This window comes from Coregonus lavaretus (genome assembly GCF_964263955.1).
Source record: "Coregonus lavaretus genome assembly, contig: HAP1_SCAFFOLD_2500, whole genome shotgun sequence".
NCBI lineage: Eukaryota > Metazoa > Chordata > Actinopteri > Salmoniformes > Salmonidae > Coregonus > Coregonus lavaretus.
The window spans coordinates 11,570-33,035 of record NW_028165795.1 but is presented as its reverse complement, the minus strand read 5'-3'; the positions used below and the strand labels follow the sequence as shown (position 1 = coordinate 33,035).

Here is a 21,466-nt window from a genome sequence, read left to right as displayed (position 1 = left end):
GTGCAGTCAAATAAATTGTGATCCATGACAACGCACTGGCTAAATGCAAAACACAAATCTTTTTGACTGCCCACCCTTGAGACAATCAGCAACCAAGTTGTCCATACCACGGACATGTCTGATTTCAAGAGGAAACTCCTGCAATATCCGTAGTAACTTTCCACCTCACTGCGGAGCTTCTCTCTCTTTTCAGGGTTCACTCAATAGGCATGTTGTTGAATCGGGGCCGAGTCCCCAATGTCATGCTCTAGTACATTTGGGTTGGCACATCTGAGAATGAACCCTGATATTCTACAAGCAGTGCAACAATGTCAATATAATAGTACCCCAAAATGGTCAGTTGGTTGCATAATTTATGATTACTAAATGTTGCATGAATTGTAAATATAAAATATAAAAACCAAATGATCACCCCTTTGTTAATATGTATTGGCAATAATTCACTTAATGGTGAGGCATTGAATAATTAAAAATGTATATTTTGTCAGGCTGGATGTTTGAAATATGAGTAGGTTATTTGAGTCATGCTTCTTCAGTAGTGGAATAAAGACAAGTAGCACTTGAATGTTGTAAAGAAATACTGGAGTGATGTAAGATTGTTAATAAAACTGATTATAGACCAATTTATTATACTGCGTCCATGTGTAAGCTGCAAGTACGTTGAAATTAAGTTGTTTTCAAGTCGTTGAAACAACGACCTGAAAATACATATTTTCAACTTCCACTTTCAACTAAAACCGAATGTACACTCAGCAACAACAAAAAAATAATCTCTCTGTCAACTGCGTTTATTTTCAGCAAACTTAAAATACATATTTTCAACTACATTTTGCTAGGTGGGATACTGCCCAATGTCAAAACAGTTTTAACGTGTCCAAATCAATAACCAATATGCAGAAACAGTTTGATGTATTGAAAACCTAAACATCAAATGTACTATCTACACGTGCCACAATAGTAATCATTTTAATTGTATTTATTTTAACGAGCACCTTATAAACTGCACAAGCACCAAATCACTGATATCGATTAGGGAGGAAATCAGGTTGTACGAGCTGTTGAAACTAACACAACTAAAAAAATACATGGAAATGGGAGATATCTTTTACCTCACTGGTTAGAGGACAACCTGCAGAAGACACATTTTGAATGGGTTGCATTTTCATTCAACTGGGTCGCCAACGTGGTAAGTGTAACACAACTCTTTCATTTCAGAGCCTGGATTTTTCCCCTGATGAGGCTAATATCCATATCACACTGAAATCAATAGAACAGGGGGATTCTACATTGTGACATTATTAATTAAAGTACTCCTACTACAATGTTAAAACATTCTACACTGTGACATTATTATTTAATTGATATCATGGAACAACTCCTTCATGTATGAATTGTCTGATGTTTGATCAGAGATCTTTTATCAGAGTATCTCTTGTCACATTGACCACAGCCATATGGTTTCTCTCCTGTGTGTGTTCTCTGGTGTGATACCAGGCTGTTTGGCTGAGTAAAACTCTTCCCACATTGATCACAGCTATAAGGATTCTCTCCTGTGTGTGTTCTCTGGTGCATAGTAAGCTGGCTAGATGTAGTAAAACTCTTCACACATTGATCACAGCTATAAGGTTTCTCCCCTGTGTGTGTTCTCTGGTGTATAGTCAGACGGCCAGATGAAAGGAAACTCTTCCCACATTGATCACAGCTATAAGGTTTCTCTCCTGTGTGTGTTCTCTGGTGTACTATCAAGCTGCTTGAGTGAGTAAAACTCTTCCCACATTGAGTACAGCTATAGGGTTTCTCTACAGTGTGTGTTCTCTGGTGTGATTTTAAATGTCCTGAGGAAACAAAACTCTTTCCGCAGTCAGAGCAGTGATAAGGTTTCTCTCCTGTGTGGATTCTCCCATGTCTTTTAAGGTCTGCCGAGGAGGTGAATCTCTTCCCGCAGTCAGAGCAGCAGTGAGGTTTCTCTCCTGTGTGAATTCTCAGGTGTAGTTTCAGTGAATCTGATCTTAAGTAACTCTTCCCACATTCAGAGCAGCAGTGAGTTTTCTTCCTTGTGGAACTCCGCTGGTGTTTCTTGAGGTGTTTTGATCTGGAGAGACTCTTCTCTGCCTCGTCAGCATCATGATGTTGTTGAGGCTCCCTACGTCTCTCTCCTGTGTGAACAACAAAGTCAGACAGATGGTTAAAGGCCCACAACAGCAGAAATCAAATGTATTTTCGCTAAAAGGTAATGCCCATTATGTTGTATAACAATTTACATCCTTAATGTTGAAATGCTTTTACAAACATCTTTCAGAATTGTCTTAATATGACAGTCACTTCATCAACAGTCATATTTAGTCTTATTTTTTTAACAGTAGTAAAGTTGATGATTCTAGGCTAGAAATAAGTTATTACAGTTGCTGAAATCCTAAGCAGCCAGGCGACTTTTGGTCTCCAACATAGGCCACTTTCTGTGTTTGCTAAAATTGCCTCACACGCAATTTGGTTGTAGAAACTCCTCCAGTTATGGATGTAGTATATCATATATATATATATATATATATATAGATAGATAGATATTATATATATATATAGATAGAGTATTTGGTTGCTGACAGGTGTATAAAATCAAAACACACAGCCATGCAATCTCCATAGACAAATATTGGCAGTAGAATGGCCTTACTGAAGAGCTCAGTGACTTTCAATGTGGCACCATTAGTTTGTCAAAGTTCTGCCCTGGTCAACTGTAAGTGCTGTTATTGTGAAGTGGAAACGTCTAGGAGCAACAACGGCTCAGCCACGAAGTGGTAGGCCACACAAGCTTACAGAACGGGACCGGCGAGTGCTGAAGCATGTAAAAAGTCTGTCCTCGGTTGCAACACTCACTACCGAGGTCCAAACTGCCTCTGGAAGCAACGTCAGTCAGCACAAGAACTGTTCGTTGGGACCTTCATGAAATGGGTTTCCATGGCCGTGCAGCCGCACACAAGCCTAAGTTCACCATGGCAACGCCAAGCGTCGGCTGGGACTCGAACAGTGGAAACATGTTCTCTGGCCAAAGTACTGGGATGGCCCGGTGTAGGATCGTTTAGGACCAAAGTACCGGGATGGCCTGGTGTAGGATCGTTTAGGGCCAAAGTATTGGGATGGCCTGGTGTAGGATCGTTTAGGGCCAAAGTATTGGGATGGCCTGGTGTAGGATCGTTTAGGGCCAAAGTATTGGGATGGCCTGGTGTAGGATCGTTTAGGGCCAAAGTATTGGGATGGCATGGTGTAGGATTGTTTAGGGCCAAAGTATTGGGATGGCCTGGTGTAGGATCGTTTAGGGCCAAAGTATTGGGATGGCCTGGTGTAGGATCGTTTAGGGCCAAAGTATTGGGATGGCCTGGTGTAGGATCGTTTAGGGCCAAAGTATTGGGATGGCCTGGTGTAGGATCGTTTAGGGTCAAAGTATTGGGATGGCCTGGTGTAGGATCGTTTAGGGCCAAAGTATTGGGATGGCCTGGTGTAGGATCGTTTAGGGCCAAAGTATTGGGATGGCCTGGTGTAGGATCGTTTAGGACCAAAGTATTGGGATGGCCTGGTGTAGGATCGTTTAGGGCCAAAGTATTGGGATGGCCTGGTGTAGGATCGTTTAGGGCCTAAGTATTGGGATGGCCTGGTGTAGGATCGTTTAGGGCCAAAGTATTGGGATGGCCTGGTGTAGGATCGTTTAGGACCAAAGTATTGGGATGGCCTGGTGTAGGATCGTTTAGGGCCAAAGTATTGGGATGGCCTGGTGCATTTTGGGGGATAGTGTATAGGTGTAGGGTTAGATGGTGGTGTATAGGTGCAGGGTTAGACGGTGGTGTATAGGTGTAGGGTTAGACGGTGGTGTATAGGTGTAGGGTCAGACGGTGGTGTATAGGTGTAGGGTTAGACGGTGGTGTATAGGTGTAGGGTCAGACGGTGGTGTATAGGTGTAGGGTCAGACGGTGGTGTATAGGTGTAGGGTTAGACGGTGGTGTATAGGTGTAGGGTCAGATGGTGGTGTATAGGTGTAGGGTCAGATGGTGGTGTATAGGTGTAGGGTTAGATGGTGGTGTATAGGTGTAGGGTCAGATGGTGGTGTATAGGTGCAGGGTCAGAAGGTGGTGCAATTTCAATTTTTCCCATTCCCCTTTTTTTGGGGGTGACCAAAATGTGGAAAGCTGCACACCGACCTGCGAAAGGCTGCAATAATGGCGTGGAATAATGGCGCTGGAGGAGATGGCTGCCATTTTACGGGCTCCTAACCAATTGTGCTATTGTGTGTGTGTTTTCGCGTTATTTGTAATTTATTCTGTACATAATGTTTCTGCCACCGTCTCATATGACCGAAAAGAGCTTCTGGATTTCAGGACAGCGATTACTCACCTCGTACTGGACGAAGATTTATTCTTAAACGAGTCTGACGCGAAGGATTTACTTCAGACACCCAACAAGGCCCAAATCCCCATCAGTCGCAGAGATATCAGGGACGTAGGTCGGGGTGCCTTGTAAGGATCCGACGGCGAGTGGGTAATCTGCCTCTACCATCAGTCCTATTAGCCAACGTACAATCATTGGATAATAAAATGGATGAGCTCCGATCAAGACTATCCTACCAACGGGACATTAAAAACCGTAATATCTTATGTTTCACTGAGTCGTGGCTGAACGACGACATGGACAACATACAGCTGGCAGGCTATATGCTACATCGGCAGGATAGAACGGCTGACTCCGGTAAGACAAGGGGTGGCGGTTTGTGTATATTTGTAAACAACAGCTGGTGCACAAAACCTAATATTAAGGAAATCTTGAGGTTTTGCTCACCGGAGGTAGAGTATCTCATGATAAGCTGTAGACCCACTATTTACCAAGAGAGTTTTCATCTATATTTTTCATAGTTGTCTATTTACCACCACAAACCGATGCTGGCACTAAGACCGCACTCAACGAGCTGTAAGCAAACAAGAAAACGCTGAGCAGCGCTCCTAGTGGCCGGGGACTTTAATGCAAGGAAACGTACATCCATTTTACCTAATTTCGACCAGCATGTTAAATGTGCAGCCAGAGGGGAAAAAAACTATACACCACCTTTACTCCACACACAGACGCGTACAAAGCTCTCCCTCGCCCTCCATTTGGCAAATCTGACCATAATTTTATCCTCCGGATTCCTGCTTACAAACAAAAACGAAAGCAAGAAGTACCAGTGACTCGCTCAATACAGAAGTGGTCAGATGACGCAGATGCTAAGCTACAGGACTGTTTTGCTAGCACAGACTGGAATATGTTCCGGGATTCTTCCGATGGCATTGAGGAGTACACCACATCAGTCACTGGCTTCATCAATAAGTGCATCGATGACGACATCCCCACAGTGACCGTACATACATACCCCAACCAGAAGCCATGGATTACAGGCAACATCCGCACTGAGCTAAAGGGTAGGGCTGCCGCTTTCAAGGAGCGGGACTCTAACCCGGAAGTTTATAAGAAATCCCGCTATGCCCTCCGACGAACCATCAAACAGGCAAATAGTCAATACAGGACTAAGATTGAATCGTACTACACCGGCTCCGACATTCGTCGGATGTGGCAGGGCTTGCAAACTATTACGGACTACAAAGGGAAGCACAGCCTCGAGCTGCCAAGTGACACGAGCCTACCAGACGAGCTAAATTACTTCTATGCTCGCTTCAAGGCAAGGAACACTGAAGCATACATGAGAGCATCAGCTGTTCCGGACGACTGTGTGATCACGCTCTCCGTAGCCGATGTGAGTAAGACCTTTAAACAGGTCAACATTCACAAGGCTGCAGGGCCAGACGGATTACCAGGATGTGTACTCTGAGCATGCGCTAACCAACTGGCAAGTGTCTTCACTGACATTTTCAACATGTCCCTGACTGAGTCTGTAATATCAACATGTTTCAAGCAGACCACCATAGTCCCTGTGCCCAAGAACACTAAGGTAACCTGCCTAAATCACTACCGACCCGTAGCACTCACGTCTGTAGCCATGAAGTGCTTTGAAAGGCTGGTCATGGCTCACATCAACACCATTGTCCCAGAAACCCTAGACCCACTCCAATTTGCATTCCGCCCCAACAGATCGACAGATTATGCAATCTCTATTGCACTCCACACTGCCCTTTCCCACCTGGACAAAAGGAACACCTACGTGAGAATGCTGTTCATTGACTAAAGCTCAGTGTTCAACACCATAGTGCCCTCAAAGCTCATCATTAAGCTAAGGACCCTGGGACTAAACACCTCCCTCTGCAACTGGATCCTGGACTTCCTGACGGGCCGCCACCAGGTGGTAAGGGTAGGTAACAACACATCTGCCACACTGATCCTCAACACGGGGGCCCCTCAGGGGTGCGTGCTCAGTCCCCTCCTGTACTCCCTGTTCACCCATGACTGCATGGCCAGGCACGACTCCAACACCATCATTAAGTTTGCCAACGACACAACAGTGGTAGGCTTGATCACCGACCACGATGAGACAGCCTATAGGGAGGAGGTCAGAGACCTGGCTGTGTGGTGCCAGGATAACAACCTCTCCCTCAACGTGACCAAGACAAAGGAGATGATTGTGGACTACAGGAAAAGGAGGACCGAGGACGCCCCCATTCTCATCGACGGGGCTGTAGTGGAACAGGTTGAAAGCTTCAAGTTCCTTGGTGTCCACATCACCAACAAACTATCATGGTCCAAACACACCAAGACAGTCGTGAAGAGGGCACGACAAAGCCTATTCCCCCTCAGGAGACTGAAAAGATTTGGCATGGGTCCTCAGATCCTCAAAAAGTTCTACAGCTGCACCATCGAGAGCATCCTGACCAGTTGCATCACCGCCTGGTATGGCAACTGCATACGGCCCAGTACATCACTGGGGCCAAGCTTCCTGCCATCCAGGATCTGTATACCAGGTGGTGTCAAGAGGAAGGCCCTAAAAATTGCCAAAGACTCCAGCCACCCTAGTCAGACGGTTCTCTCTGCTACCACACAGCAAGCGGTACCGGAGCGACAAGTCTAGGTCCAAAAGGCTTCTTAACAGCTTCTACCCCCAAGCCATAAGACTCCTGAACAGCTAATCATGGCTACCCAGACTATTGTTCCCCCCACCCCACCCCACCCCCTCTTTTACTCTGCTGCTACTCTCTGTTTATTATCTATGCATAGTCACTTTAACTCTACCCACATGTACATATTACCTCAATTACCTCAACTAACCTGTGCCCCCCGCACATTGACTTTGTACCGGTACCCCCTGTATATAGCCTCTCTACTGTTATTTCCCATTGACTTTGTACCGGTACCCCCTGTATATAGCCTCCATACTGTTATTTCACATTGACTCTGTACCGGTACCCCCTGTATATAGCCTCCCTACTGTTATTTCACATTGACTCTGTACCGGTACCCCCTGTATATAGCCTCTCTACTGTTATTTCCCATTGACTCTGTACCGGTACCCCCTGTATATAGCCTCTCTACTGTTATTTCCCATTGACTTTGTACCGGTACCCCCTGTATATAGCCTCCATACTGTTATTTCACATTGACTCTGTACCGGTACCCCCTGTATATAGCCTCTCTACTGTTATTTCCCATTGACTTTGTACCGGTACCCCCTGTATATAGCCTCCATACTGTTATTTCACATTGACTCTGTACCGGTACCCCCTGTATATAGCCTCCCTACTGTTATTTCACATTGACTCTGTACCGGTACCCCCTGTATATAGCCTCTCTACTGTTATTTCCCATTGACTCTGTACCGGTACCCCCTGTATATAGCCTCCCTACTGTTATTTCACATTGACTCTGTACCGGTACCCCCTGTATATAGCCTCCCTACTGTTATTTCCCATTGACTCTGTACCGGTACCCCCTGTATATAGCCTCCCTACTGTTATTTCCCATTGACTCTGTACCGGTACCCCCTGTATATATAGCCTCTCTACTGTTATTTCCCATTGACTCTGTACCGGTACCCCCTGTATATAGCCTCGCTACTGTTATTTCCCATTGACTCTGTACCGGTACCCCCTGTATATAGCCTCCCTACTGTTATTTCCCATTGACTCTGTACCGGTACCCCCTGTATATAGCCTCCCTACTGTTATTTCCCATTGACTCTGTACCGGTACCCCCTGTATATAGCCTCACTACTGTTCTATATCGTGGAGCTCCGCCCAATAGGGGAGCTCTGCTCCTATTGGTTTACCCCGCTGCCTAGGCAGCGAACAGCCTGAGACAAAATTATGCACACACCTGCAGCCAATAGGAGTACAGGTGTCCCTATAAGAGGGGACGCTTCCCCTCAATCAGCCTCCCATTATCTTCAGCGACTGGACTAAGACTTGAAGAAGCCGATAAGAAGACGAAGACTCAGGACGAAGAAAACGCAGTCGATTTTCCAGATCATCGACGTCGTCCTAAAATGAGCACACCAGGAGATTTTCCAACCCCAAAAGCTATTTTCAGAGTTCAATGTCGCTGGTCCACCATGGCGGCTGCTGACCCCCACGACTTATGTTTAGTGTGTCTTGGGTCTCAGCACGCCAGGGACGGCCTCATAGATCCCCCACTATGCGCCAGCTGCGCCCTCCTTTCATTGAAAGAGAGGAAGGAGCGTTGGGCGTTTTTCAGGGAGGATATTCCTCTTAGGAGGATGTGCTATCAGTGTTAGCCTCAGCTTCTGAGACATCATCTGAGGGCGCTGACTCAGGAGACGACAGGGATATTGGGGAAGAAATTGATATTCCAACGGAACAATCCATTCCTCTGACCCATGATTTTAAGACCCCATTTCCATTGGAAAGGGCGAGGTCTTTTTCATCCCTGGGTGATGATGATGCAGGCTCTGAGAATTCAGTAGCCACATCATACGCCACAGCCTCTCTGCGCTCTGACTTTCCAGGGCTCATCGAGAGGGCTGCCGAGCGCCTGCAGATTAAGCTGCCCCCATTCCCTCCAACCCAGAAGTGGATATGATGGAGGGCGGTCCTTATTCCAGGCCCAGGAAGGCGGCGGAGCCTCTTCTGGGGAGGAAGTGGAAGAGGCGTCCAGAATTTTCTGCCGCTATTCTCCACTTAACGCAGGCATCAGCTGTGTGTGCGGGGAGGGTCCATGGCCACTTCGGTGGTGGTGGAACGACACCTTTATGACAGCCATTAAAGAGACAGACAGAGCCGCGCTACTGAACGCCCCCCCCCCCCCCCCCCCCATCTTTGAAGACGGCCTGTTTGGGGTCGCTTGAGGCTTGACGAGGAGAGGAAGCAGCCACTGGCAGGGAGACTCGGCACTGCACCGAAACGGACGTCATACTCTACCGCCTCACTAGACTCTACCCACACACTAGACCAGGGTTCTTCAATTCAATTCCGGTCCTGGAGGGCCCGAAACACCTCTGTTTTTCCATCCTCTCCTTCTAATCAGGGGCTAATTCTGACCTGGGACACCAGGTGAGTGCAATTAACTACCAGGTAGAAATAAAAAACAGAAGTGTTTTGGTCGAAGCGAGATTTCTTATAAGCGTCAGGATTAATGACCCGCTCCTTGAAAAGCGGCAGCTCTAGCCTTTAGCTCAGTGCAGATGTTGCCTGTAATCCAGGGCTTCTGGTTGGGGTACGTACGGACAGTCACTGTGGGGACGACGTCATCGATGCTCTTATTGGTGGACCCGGTTAGCGTCCGCATCATCAGAGGTCTACAGCGAGGCGTCGTGCAGCGACTTCAGGCAGCAGAGAAGCGGGCCCCGCCCCTCCTGCGGAACCAGAGGTCCCGACCGTGCCGTTTGTCGAGAGAGGTCGTCAAAGCGCATTCTTGGAAAGCACCCGTAGGGGTGGCCAGAAGAGACGGCGCCAATGACGAGGCGAGGGGGTGAGAATGGGAGACGGCGCAGTGGCTGGTTTGACTGTGCCCACTATTCGCCCCCCCCACCCTTCTGTTGAGGGTACGGAGGGAACTGTTATTGTTGATGTGTTAAATAAAGAGTTGGCTCCAATTGACTTTGTCACAAGAGAGCCCTTTTTCCATGATACATCCGAGAACGTTCAAACTCTTTCACTCTCTCTCTCTCACCACGGAGTGTAGCTCTGCCCACCAAGGGTGCGTAGTTGAACACACACGAGGCAGGTGATATAAAGGTAACAAGGTGGGTTACCTCATAAAGACTGTAGTGAGTGTCTTACATAGCAGGCTGCAGTCTCAACCAGATAATGGCATGATGACGCGACCGCTATTCGGGGACGGCGCTCTGTCTCAGGCTAACGCCTTCAGTCAGTGCAGTTCAGACCCGTGCTGCTGATGGAGACAGTGATGAGAACGCCTGAAAAAGTGGGCGCTCTCATTTCAGAGATTACGGAACTTTTGGCGAAGGAGACGGTCACAGTAGTTCCCCGGGAGCAAAGGAACAAAGGGCTATATTCGCCCTATTTCCTGGTGCCCAAAAAGACGGGGGGAATGAGGCCGATATTGGATTTACGCATTCTCATCGAGAGCGTAGCCAAACGGCCCTTCCGAATGCTAACGACAAAACGTCTACTGGAATGTGTCCAGAAGGGAGACTTTTGTACGAGCATAGACCTAAAGGATGCGTTCTTTCATGTGCCGGTGCAGCCGCGTCACAGAAAGTTTCTGTGATTCGCCTTTCAAGGGAGGGCTTACGAGTTCACGAGGATGCCATTCGGGTACACCCTGGCACCTCGCACGTTTTCCAAATGTGTGGAGGCGGAATTGGAACCGGTGCGTCGTCAGGGAATAAGGCTATTAGCCTACCTAGACGACCTACTGGTTCTCGCCCCGTCGGCAGAGCTGGCGTTCACTCACACGACACAGATTCATCTCACACATCTGGGGTTCGCTGGTTATTGGAAAAAGAGCACGCCCTGGCCCAGTCATCAGATTGTCTACCTGGGGATACAGCTAGACACTAATGATGAGGGTTCGAATTTCGGACCCTCGAAGGGTAGCCTTGTTGCTAGCCCTAAGAAGGTTTCGTCCGAATCACACGGTAACGGCGCTGTCAGTCATGTCACTCTTGGGTCTCATGTCGTCAGCCCATTTCATGGTTCCGCTGGGACTCCTGCACATGCGCAGGATGTAGCGATGGTTCGCCCAACTAAGACTTGACCCAGTGCGTCAACGTCATCGGTTGGTGGTGGTTCCTCTCTCGCTCAGTGCAGATCTGAACTATTGGAGAGACCCGAGCGTTCTCACGCACGGAGTCCCAATAGGCAAAGTGTCCTCCTACATTCCAGTGTTTACAGATGCCTCTCTGACTGGATGGGGAGGGACATGTCAGACCCAAGCGATAGGTGTGTGGCCTCTTTCGAGTCGCCACATCAACCTCTTGGAGTTTGACATGGGTTCGACTGGTTCTGACCCACTTCTCGTCTACCCCTTCGGGGTTCGCGATGTGTTGGTCTGGTCAGACAACCGGACCACAGTAGCCTACATAAATCGCCAGGGAGGAGTCAAGTCTCATGCACTCCACCGGTCGGCGGAGGAATTGTGGCTGTGGGCTCAAGAGCACCTTCGCTCGTTAAGAGCAGCACACATTCCAGGCTACTTGAACGTGGGAGCATACGTCATGTCTCGAGGGGGTCCTCGAGGCGACGAGTGGCGTCTGCACCCGGACATTGTTCTCCAAATTTGGGAACAGCCGAGGTGGATCTATTCGCGTCACGTGTGAACGCGCATTGTCCTCTATGGTTCTCTCTAAGGGATCAGGACGAACCGCCACTGGGGAAGGACGTGTTCGCGCACCGACCGTGGCCCCGAGAGTTCTCCTGTATGCATTCCCACAGCTGTCCTGCATTCTCCCACTGTTAGCCAGGGTGAGATCAGGCGGGCTGTCAATAATATTGGGGGCCCCCGATCGCCGAGGGGCTCCATGGTTCGCGGAGATGAGTCAGATGTTGATTGCGCCACCTTGGCCAATTCCATATCGACGGGACGCGTTGTCTCAGGCGGGGGGGGGCGATTGCCCATAATCAGCCAACCACTGAAGGCTTGGCTCCTGAGAGGGACAGGCTAGAGTGCCGTGGGATATCTGATTCAGTAATCAGGACCATACAGGTTTCACGTGCCGGTTCCACTTCCAGGGTGTATGCCAGTAAATGGAACGTGTTTTCACAATGGTGCGTCACAGAGAATGTAGACCCCCATGAGCTGTCGGGTTGAGAGGGTTACTCTCGTTCCTGCAGTTTATGTTTGATAAGCAGCGATCGCCCGCCACCTTTAAGGTGTTTGCAGCGGCGATTTCAGCTTGTCACGAGGTGTTTGGCAGAGACACTGTCTTCAGCCACCCTCTAGTGAAACGTTTTTTATTAGGAACGCGGCGGCTGAGGCCAATGCCTTGAGCCACGCTTCCTCAGTGGCTTTGGTACTCGAAGCTCTCTGTGAGTCGCCGTTCGAGCCATTGAATCAAATACCCCTCAAGATGCTGTCTATGAAGACGGCACTGTTGCTCGCTTTGACCACTGCTAAGCGTGTCAGTGATTAGTGTGCTCTTTTCGACGAGACCCGACTGCCTTGCCATTAATGGCGATCTGAGCAGAGCGGTGTTAAGTCCTAACCCGGCATTTAATGCCGAAGGTTAATAAGAGTTCATCTACAGTGGGGGGGGAAAAGTATTTAGTCAGCCACCAATTGTGCAAGTTCTCCCACTTAAAAAGATGAGAGAGGCCTGTAATTTTCATCATAGGTACACGTCAACTATGACAGACAAATTGAGAAGAAAAAAATCCAGAAAATCACATTGTAGGATTTGTAATGAATTTATTTGCAAATTATGGTGGAAAATAAGTATTTGGTCAATAACAAAAGTTTCTCAATACTTTGTTATATACCCTGTGTTACGTCCTAAACCAGCATTTAATGCCGAAGGCTAATAGGAGTTCATATAGATCACAGACCGTGGAGCTGTGGGCATTTTCTCCCCCTCCCTGGGGAGAGGAGAGAGGAAAGGCTCTATCGCCTGTGCCCAGTGCGCGCCTTGGCGTGTTACGTTGAGCGCACAGCAGCGATTAGGTAATCGCCTCAGCTGTTTGTGTGTCACGGTGCGGCTGCACTAGGTAGACCACTTTCGAAAACAGCGTCTGTCTCATTGGCTTTTGCGGAGGCATTTGAGACAGCTTATGAGGCAGCGGGTGACGAACAATTGCCTCAGGGTATAAGAGCTCACTCCACTCGCAGCTTCTACTGCCCTTCTCAGAGAAACACTCGTAGCGGCTTCTACTGCCCTTCTCAGAGGAACACTCGTAGCGGCTTCTACTGCCCTTCTCAGAGGAACACTCGTAGCGGCTTCTACTGCCCTTCTCAGAGGAACACTCGTAGCGGCTTCTACTGCCCTTCTCAGAGGAACACTCGTAGCGGCTTCTACTGCCCTTCTCAGAGGAACACTCGTAGCGGCTTCTACTGCCCTTCTCAGAGGAACACTCGTAGCGGCTTCTACTGCCCTTCTCAGAGGAACACTCGTAGCGGCTTCTACTGCCCTTCTCAGAGGAACACTCGTAGCGGCTTCTACTGCCCTTCTCAGAGGAACACTCGTAGCGGCTTCTACTGCCCTTCTCAGAGGAACACTCGTAGCGGCTTCTACTGCCCTTCTCTAGAGGAACACTCGTAGCGGCTTCTACTGCCCTTCTCAGAGGAACACTCGTAGCGGCTTCTACTGCCCTTCTCAGAGGAACACTCGTAGCGGCTTCTACTGCCCTTCTCAGAGGAACACTCGTAGCGGCTTCTACTGCCCTTCTCAGAGGAACACTCGTAGCGGCTTCTACTGCCCTTCTCAGAGGAACACTCGTAGCGGCTTCTACTGCCCTTCTCAGAGGAACACTCGTAGCGGCTTCTACTGCCCTTCTCAGAGGAACACTCGTAGCGGCTTCTACTGCCCTTCTCAGAGGAACACTCGTAGCGGCTTCTACTGCCCTTCTCAGAGGAACACTCGTAGCGGCTTCTACTGCCCTTCTCAGAGGAACACTCGTAGCGGCTTCTACTGCCCTTCTCAGAGGAACACTCGTAGCGGCTTCTACTGCCCTTCTCAGAGGAACACTCGTAGCGGCTTCTACTGCCCTTCTCAGAGGAACACTCGTAGCGGCTTCTACTGCCCTTCTCAGAGGAACACTCGTAGCGGCTTCTACTGCCCTTCTCTAGAGGAACACTCGTAGCGGCTTCTACTGCCCTTCTCAGAGGAACACTCGTAGCGGCTTCTACTGCCCTTCTCAGAGGAACACTCGTAGCGGCTTCTACTGCCCTTCTCAGAGGAACACTCGTAGCGGCTTCTACTGCCCTTCTCAGAGGAACACTCGTAGCGGCTTCTACTGCCCTTCTCAGAGGAACACTCGTAGCGGCTTCTACTGCCCTTCTCAGAGGAACACTCGTAGCGGCTTCTACTGCCCTTCTCAGAGGAACACTCGTAGCGGCTTCTACTGCCCTTCTCAGAGGAACACTCGTAGCGGCTTCTACTGCCCTTCTCAGAGGAACACTCGTAGCGGCTTCTACTGCCCTTCTCAGAGGAACACTCGTAGCGGCTTCTACTGCCCTTCTCAGAGGAACACTCGTAGCGGCTTCTACTGCCCTTCTCAGAGGAACACTCGTAGCGGCTTCTACTGCCCTTCTCAGAGGAACACTCGTAGCGGCTTCTACTGCCCTTCTCAGAGGAACACTCGTAGCGGCTTCTACTGCCCTTCTCAGAGGAACACTCGTAGCGGCTTCTACTGCCCTTCTCAGAGGAACACTCGTAGCGGCTTCTACTGCCCTTCTCTAGAGGAACACTCGTAGCGGCTTCTACTGCCCTTCTCAGAGGAACACTCGTAGCGGCTTCTACTGCCCTTCTCAGAGGAACACTCGTAGCGGCTTCTACTGCCCTTCTCAGAGGAACACTCGTAGCGGCTTCTACTGCCCTTCTCAGAGGAACACTCGTAGCGGCTTCTACTGCCCTTCTCAGAGGAACACTCGTAGCGGCTTCTACTGCCCTTCTCAGAGGAACACTCGTAGCGGCTTCTACTGCCCTTCTCAGAGGAACACTCGTAGCGGCTTCTACTGCCCTTCTCAGAGGAACACTCGTAGCGGCTTCTACTGCCCTTCTCAGAGGAACACTCGTAGCGGCTTCTACTGCCCTTCTCAGAGGAACACTCATAGCGGCTTCTACTGCCCTTCTCAGAGGAACACTCATAGCGGCTTCTACTGCCCTTCTCTAGAGGAACACTCATAGCGGCTTCTACTGCCCTTCTCAGAGGAACACTCGTAGCGGCTTCTACTGCCCTTCTCAGAGGAACACTCGTAGCGGCTTCTACTGCCCTTCTCAGAGGAACACTCGTAGCGGCTTCTACTGCCCTTCTCAGAGGAACACTCGTAGCGGCTTCTACTGCCCTTCTCAGAGGAACACTCGTAGCGGCTTCTACTGCCCTTCACAGAGGAACACTCGTAGCGGCTTCTACTGCCCTTCTCAGAGGAACACTCGTAGCGGCTTCTACTGCCCTTCTCAGAGGAACACTCGTAGCGGCTTCTACTGCCCTTCCCAGAGGAACACTCGTAGCGGCTTCTACTGCCCTTCTCAGAGGAACACTCGTAGCGGCTTCTACTGCCCTTCCCAGAGGAACACTCGTAGCGGCTTCTACTGCCCTTCTCAGAGAAACACTCGTAGCGGCTTCTACTGCCCTTCCCAGAGGAACACTCGTAGCGGCTTCTACTGCCCTTCCCAGAGGAACACTCGTAGCGGCTTCTACTGCCCTTCCCAGAGGAACACTCGTAGCGGCTTCTACTGCCCTTCTCAGAGGAACACTCGTAGCGGCTTCTACTGCCCTTCTCAGAGGAACACTCGTAGCGGCTTCTACTGCCCTTCTCAGAGGAACACTCGTAGCGGCTTCTACTGCCCTTCTCAGAGGAACACTCGTAGCGGCTTCTACTGCCCTTCTCAGAGGAACACTCGTAGCGGCTTCTACCGCCCTTCTCTAGAGGAACACTCGTAGCGGCTTCTACTGCCCTTTAGATATTTCTATCTTTGGATAATTGTGCTGCGGCGTCGTGGTCGTCACCGTCTCCTTTTATCCGTTTCTATCTCTTGGACATCGGTCTTCTAATTCGTTTGGCTCGGTCTGTACTCAGCGTAGCTGATGGGAGACTTTGAGCTAGGAGGAGAAAGGGATGCAGGACTAAAAGAGGTAGGTCTCTTTCAGGTCCGCTTCTGATAGAGAGACATATTATAGCGTGACTCCTGACTGACATGTTTCGGTACAGTGGAAGGCGTGTATTGATCTGCCCACCAGTGAATAACCGGGTTGTGGCGGAATGATGAGGGGTAATTAGTAGTAACCTTGGTTACGGTACTATTAGACCGGTGACGTCATCTATATGCTTGTTCAGATTAGTATGAATCATGTTCTGGGATCTGCCCACTAATCCTTGGGGGTTCCGTTGATCAAATCAAATCAAATTTTATTGGCCACATGCGCCGAATACAACAGGTGCAGACATTACAGTGAAATGCTTACTTACAGCCCTTAACCAACAGTGCATTTCTTTTTAACAAAAAAGTACAAATAAAACAACAACTAAAAAAGAGTTGAGAAAAAAAGAGTAGAAGTAAAATAAAATAACAGTATGGAGGCTATATATACAGGGGGGTACCGGTGCAGAGTCAATGTGCGGGGGCACCGGCTAGTTGAGGTAGTTGAAGTAATATGTACATGTGGGTTGAGTTAAAGTGACTATGCATAAATGATTAACAGAGTAGCAGCAGCGTAAAAAGATGGGGTGGGGGGGCAGTGCAAATAGTCCGGGTAGCCATGATTAGCTGTTCAGGAGTCTTATGGCTTGGGGGTAGAAGCTGTTGAGAAGCCTTTTGGACCTAGACTTGGCGCTCCGGTACCGCTTGCCGTGTGGTAGCAGAGAGAACAGTCTATGACTAGGGTGGCTGGAGTCTTTGACAATTTTGAGGGCCTTCCTCTGACACCGCCTGGTATAGAGGTCCTGGATGGCCGGAAGCTTGGACCCAGTGATGTACTGGGCCGTACCCACTACCCTCTGTGGGGCGGGCTCCCGTGTACACAATGTAGAGTGACACTTTGTGTCATTCCATTAGTGGTCGGTGTTATTGTTGTGACAGGATATTGGAGGTACCATCTATCTGCTAGTACAGATTAGTATGGCCCGTATTCTGGTTATCTGCCCACCAGACATCGGTGATGCCATTGGACTGTGTGGGGCGGATTTGAAACCGAGGACGCAGTGTATTGCGACACAGTGTGTTACAGTACTGCGGGACTTGGTCGCAGCCATTGCCAGGCCTGACCTTTTTCATTTCGATTGGGAAGTGTTGGGCTCGGCAGGGAGTACATTTTTGGAGCTTTTGCGCTCCGCCTTAAACCAATAGGAGCAGAGCTCCGCTATGGGGCGGAGCTCCACGATATAGAACGATTAGTTACCGGAGTGTAACTCCAGTTCTATGAGTGGAGCTCCGCCCCATAAGGGAGCTCTTCTCCTATTGGTTTAAGGCGGGAGGTTGATTGAGGGGAGGCGTCCCCTCTTATTAGGGACACCTGTACTCCTATTGGCTGCATAATTTTGTCTCAGGCTGTTCGCTGCCCCCTGTATATAGCCTCCTACTACTACTCGCTACTGTTATTTCACATTGACTCTGTCCCGGTACCCCCTGTATATAGCCTCCCTACTGTTATTTCACATTGACTTTGTACCGGTACCCCCTGTATATAGCCTCCCTACTGTTATTTCACATTGACTCTGTCCCGGTACCCCCCTGTATATAGCCTCTCTACTGTTATTTCCCATTGACTCTGCACCGGTACCCCCTGTATATAGCCTCCCTACTGTTATTTCACATTGACTCTGTACCGGTACCCCCTGTATATAGCCTCCCTACTGTTATTTCCCATTGACTCTGTACCGGTACCCCCCTGTATATAGCCTCTCTACTGTTATTTCCCATTGACTCTGTACCGGTACCCCCTGTATATAGCCTCCCTACTGTTATTTCACATTGACTCTGTACCGGTACCCCCCTGTATATAGCCTCCCTACTGTTATTTCCCATTGACTCTGTACCGGTACCCCCTGTATATAGCCTCCCTACTGTTATTTCACATTGACTCTGTACCGGTACCCCCTGTATATAGCCTCCCTACTGTTATTTCACATTGACTCTGTACCGGTACCCCCTGTATATAGCCTCTCTACTGTTATTTCCCATTGACTCTGTACCGGTACTTCCTGTATATAGCCTCGCTACTGTTATTTCACATTGACTCTGTACCGGTACCCCCTGTATATAGCCTCCCTACTGTTATTTCACATTGACTCTGTACCGGTGAAGGAAAAAAGTATTTGATCCCCTGCTGATTTTGTACGTTTGCCCACTGACAAAGACATGATCAGTCTATAATTTTAATGGTAGGTTTATTTGAACAGTGAGAAACAGAATAACAACAACAAAATCCAGAAAAACAATGTCAACAATGTTATGAAATCATTTGCATTTTAATGAGGGAAATAAGTATTTGACCCCTCTGCAAAACATGACTTAGTACTTGGTGGCAAATCCTTGTTGGCAATCACAGAGGTCAGACGTTTCTTGTAGTTGGCCACCAGGTTTGCACACATCTCAGGAGGGATTTTGTTCCACTCCTCTTTGCAGATCTTCTCCAAGTCCTTTGTAGCTCAATTGGTGGAGCATGGCGCTTGTAACGCCAGGGTAGTGGGTTCGATCCCCGGGACCACCCATACGTAAAAATGTATGCGCACATGACTGTAAGTCGCTTTGGATAAAAGCGTCTGCTAAATGGCATATTATATTATGATTATTATTATTATTATTATAAAAGTCATTAAGGTTTCGAGGCTGACGTTTGGCAACTCGAACCTTAAGCTCCCTCCACAGATTTTCTATGGGATTAAGGTCTGGAGACTGGCTAGGCCACTCCAGGACCTTAATGTGCTTCTTCTTGAGCCACTCCTTTGTTGCCTTGGCCGTGTGTTTTGGGTCATTGTCATGCTGGAATACCCACCCACGACCCATTTTCAATGCCCTGGCTGAGGGAAGGAGGTTCTCACCCAAGATTTGACGGTACATGGCCCCGTCCATCGTCCCTTTGATGCGGTGAAGTTGTCCTGTCCCCTTAGCAGAAAAACACCCCCAAAGCATGTTTCCACCTCCATGTTTGACGGTGGGGATGGTGTTCTTGGGGGTCATAGGCAGCATTCCTCCTCCTCCAAACACGGTGAGTTGAGTTGATGCCAAAGAGCTCGATTTTGGTCTCATCTGACCACAACACTTTCACCCAGTTTCTCCTCTGAATCATTCAGATGTTCATTGGTAAACTTCAGACGGGCATGTATACAGTGAGGGAAAAAAGTATTTGATCCCCTGACCTCTGATTGGCAACAAGGGTTTTGCCACCAAGTACTAAGTCATGTCTCCTGAGTGGCGCAGTGGTCTAAGGCACTGCATCGCAGTGCTAACTGTGCCACTAGAGATCCTGGTTCGAATCCAGGCTCTGTCGCAGCCGGCCGCGACCGGGAGACTCATGGGCGGCGCACAATTGGCCCAGCGTCGTCCAGGGTAGGGGAGGGAATGGCCGGCAGGGATGTAGCTCAGTTGATAGAGTATGGCGTTTGCAACGCCAGGGTTGTGGGTTCGTTTCCCACGGGGGGCCAGTATAAAAAATAAAAATAAAAAATATGTATTCACTAACTGTAAGTCGCTCTGGATAAGAGCGTCTGCTAAATGACTAAAAATGTAAAAAAAAAAATATGTTTTGCAGAGGGGTCAAATACTTATTTCCCTCATTAAAATGCAAATCAATTTATAACATTTTTGACATGCGTTTTTTCTGGATTTTTTTGTTGTTATTCTGTCTCTCACTGTTCAAATAAACCTACCATTAAAATTATAGACTGAACATTTCTTTGTCAGTGGGCAAACATACAAAATGAGCAGGGGATCAAATACTTTTTTCCCTCACTGTATGTGCTTTCTTGAGCTGGGGGGCCTTGCGGGCGCTGCAGGATTTCAGTCCTTCACGGCGTAGTGTGTTAACAATTGTTTTCTTGGTGACTATGGTCCCAGCTGTTTTGAGATCATTGACAAGATCCTCCCGTGTAGTTCTGGGCTGATTCCTCACCGTTCTCATGATCATTGCAACTCCACGAGGTGAGATCTTGCATGGAGCCCCGGGCCGAGGGAGATTGACAGTTCTTTCGTTTTTCTTCCATTTGCGAATAATCGCACCAACTGTTGACACCTTCTCACCAAGCTGCTTGGCGATGGTCTTGTAGCCCATTCCAGCCTTGTGTAGGTCTACAATCTTGTCCCTGACATCCTTGGAGAGCTCTTTGGTCTTGGCCATGGTGGAGAGTTTGGAATCTGATTGATTGAGAGGGGGTCAAATACTTATTTCCCTCATTAAAATGCAAAAATCAATGTATAACATTTTTCATTTCGCTAATGTTATTTTACTGCTGCTCTTTAATTATTTGTCTTGTTTTTTTCTATTTCCTACTTAACACTTATTTTTCTTAAAAACTGCATTGTTGGTTAAGGGCTTTGTAAATAAGCATTTCACCTGTTGTATGTGACAAATACAATTTGATTTGAATGCAAATACAGCGTCTATTCTGACGAAAATTTTCATGAAGAAAAAAAAAAAGAAGGGATCATGAGAGCAAGACTTGGACCTGATTGTAACAAAAAAAGATATGGCCGTTTTGATAATGGGAGTGTGACTCTGTTACCCCCACGACCTGGCCCTTTACTTCAACAACTGCAGTGTTGTGCTTCTGTTTTTAAGACAGTACTTACTGGTGTTAATCAGATCTCCAATCTCCTCTTCTTCTTCTTCCAATATGACAGTTATCTCTCCCTCCTCCTTCACTCCAAAATCTGAATCCTCCTCTTCTTTCACTGTAACAGCCTCATCTTGTTTTGTTACTGTAACATCCTCCTCTTCCTTCTCCTCTTTCACGACAACGTTCAGCCACAGACCCTCTTTCTCCGTCCAGCAGACCTCCTCTTCTTTAGCAGGAGGAGAGTAGCTTAGTGAACTCATGGTCGGGGATGTTAGCTAGCTAGTTAGCTAGCTAGCTAGGCTAGTGATAACTTAACCAGCCAGGTAGCTTCGTTAGCTCACTAATAACAACGTAAATATGAAATTAAATAGGATAACTAGCTAGACGAAAGAAGATAGTTCAAAACACAGTGGCTAATATACCAGAAAGCGTCTAAAGAGCTTCAATGTTTCGGCTAGCAAGCTACCGAGGTGGCTGACCGTCGCCATTTAACTATAAAAGAACATGGCTGACGAGCTGGGTTGTCACTAGTTACCACAGCCACAAAGTCAAATTTGGCTATAGTAAAAATTCATGAAAACAATGTTTTAATTTTTTTTTGTTCTTAATTTAAATGTAGGGTTAGGCATAAAGTTAGCAATGTGGTTAAGGT

The 21,466-nt window shown here is 48.3% G+C and overlaps 1 long non-coding RNA gene across 1 annotated transcript; it reads right to left on the bottom strand.

Annotated features, from left to right (window-relative positions):
- Positions 1-772: 772 nt before the first annotated feature.
- Positions 773-21,318, bottom strand: LOC311115479. Its single transcript, XR_014611267.1, has 2 exons — positions 20,828-21,318; positions 773-2,156 (listed from the first exon to the last, which is right to left on the bottom strand). It is a non-coding gene; the product is annotated as an uncharacterized lncRNA (long non-coding RNA).
- Between the last annotated feature and the right edge of the window lie 148 nt (positions 21,319-21,466).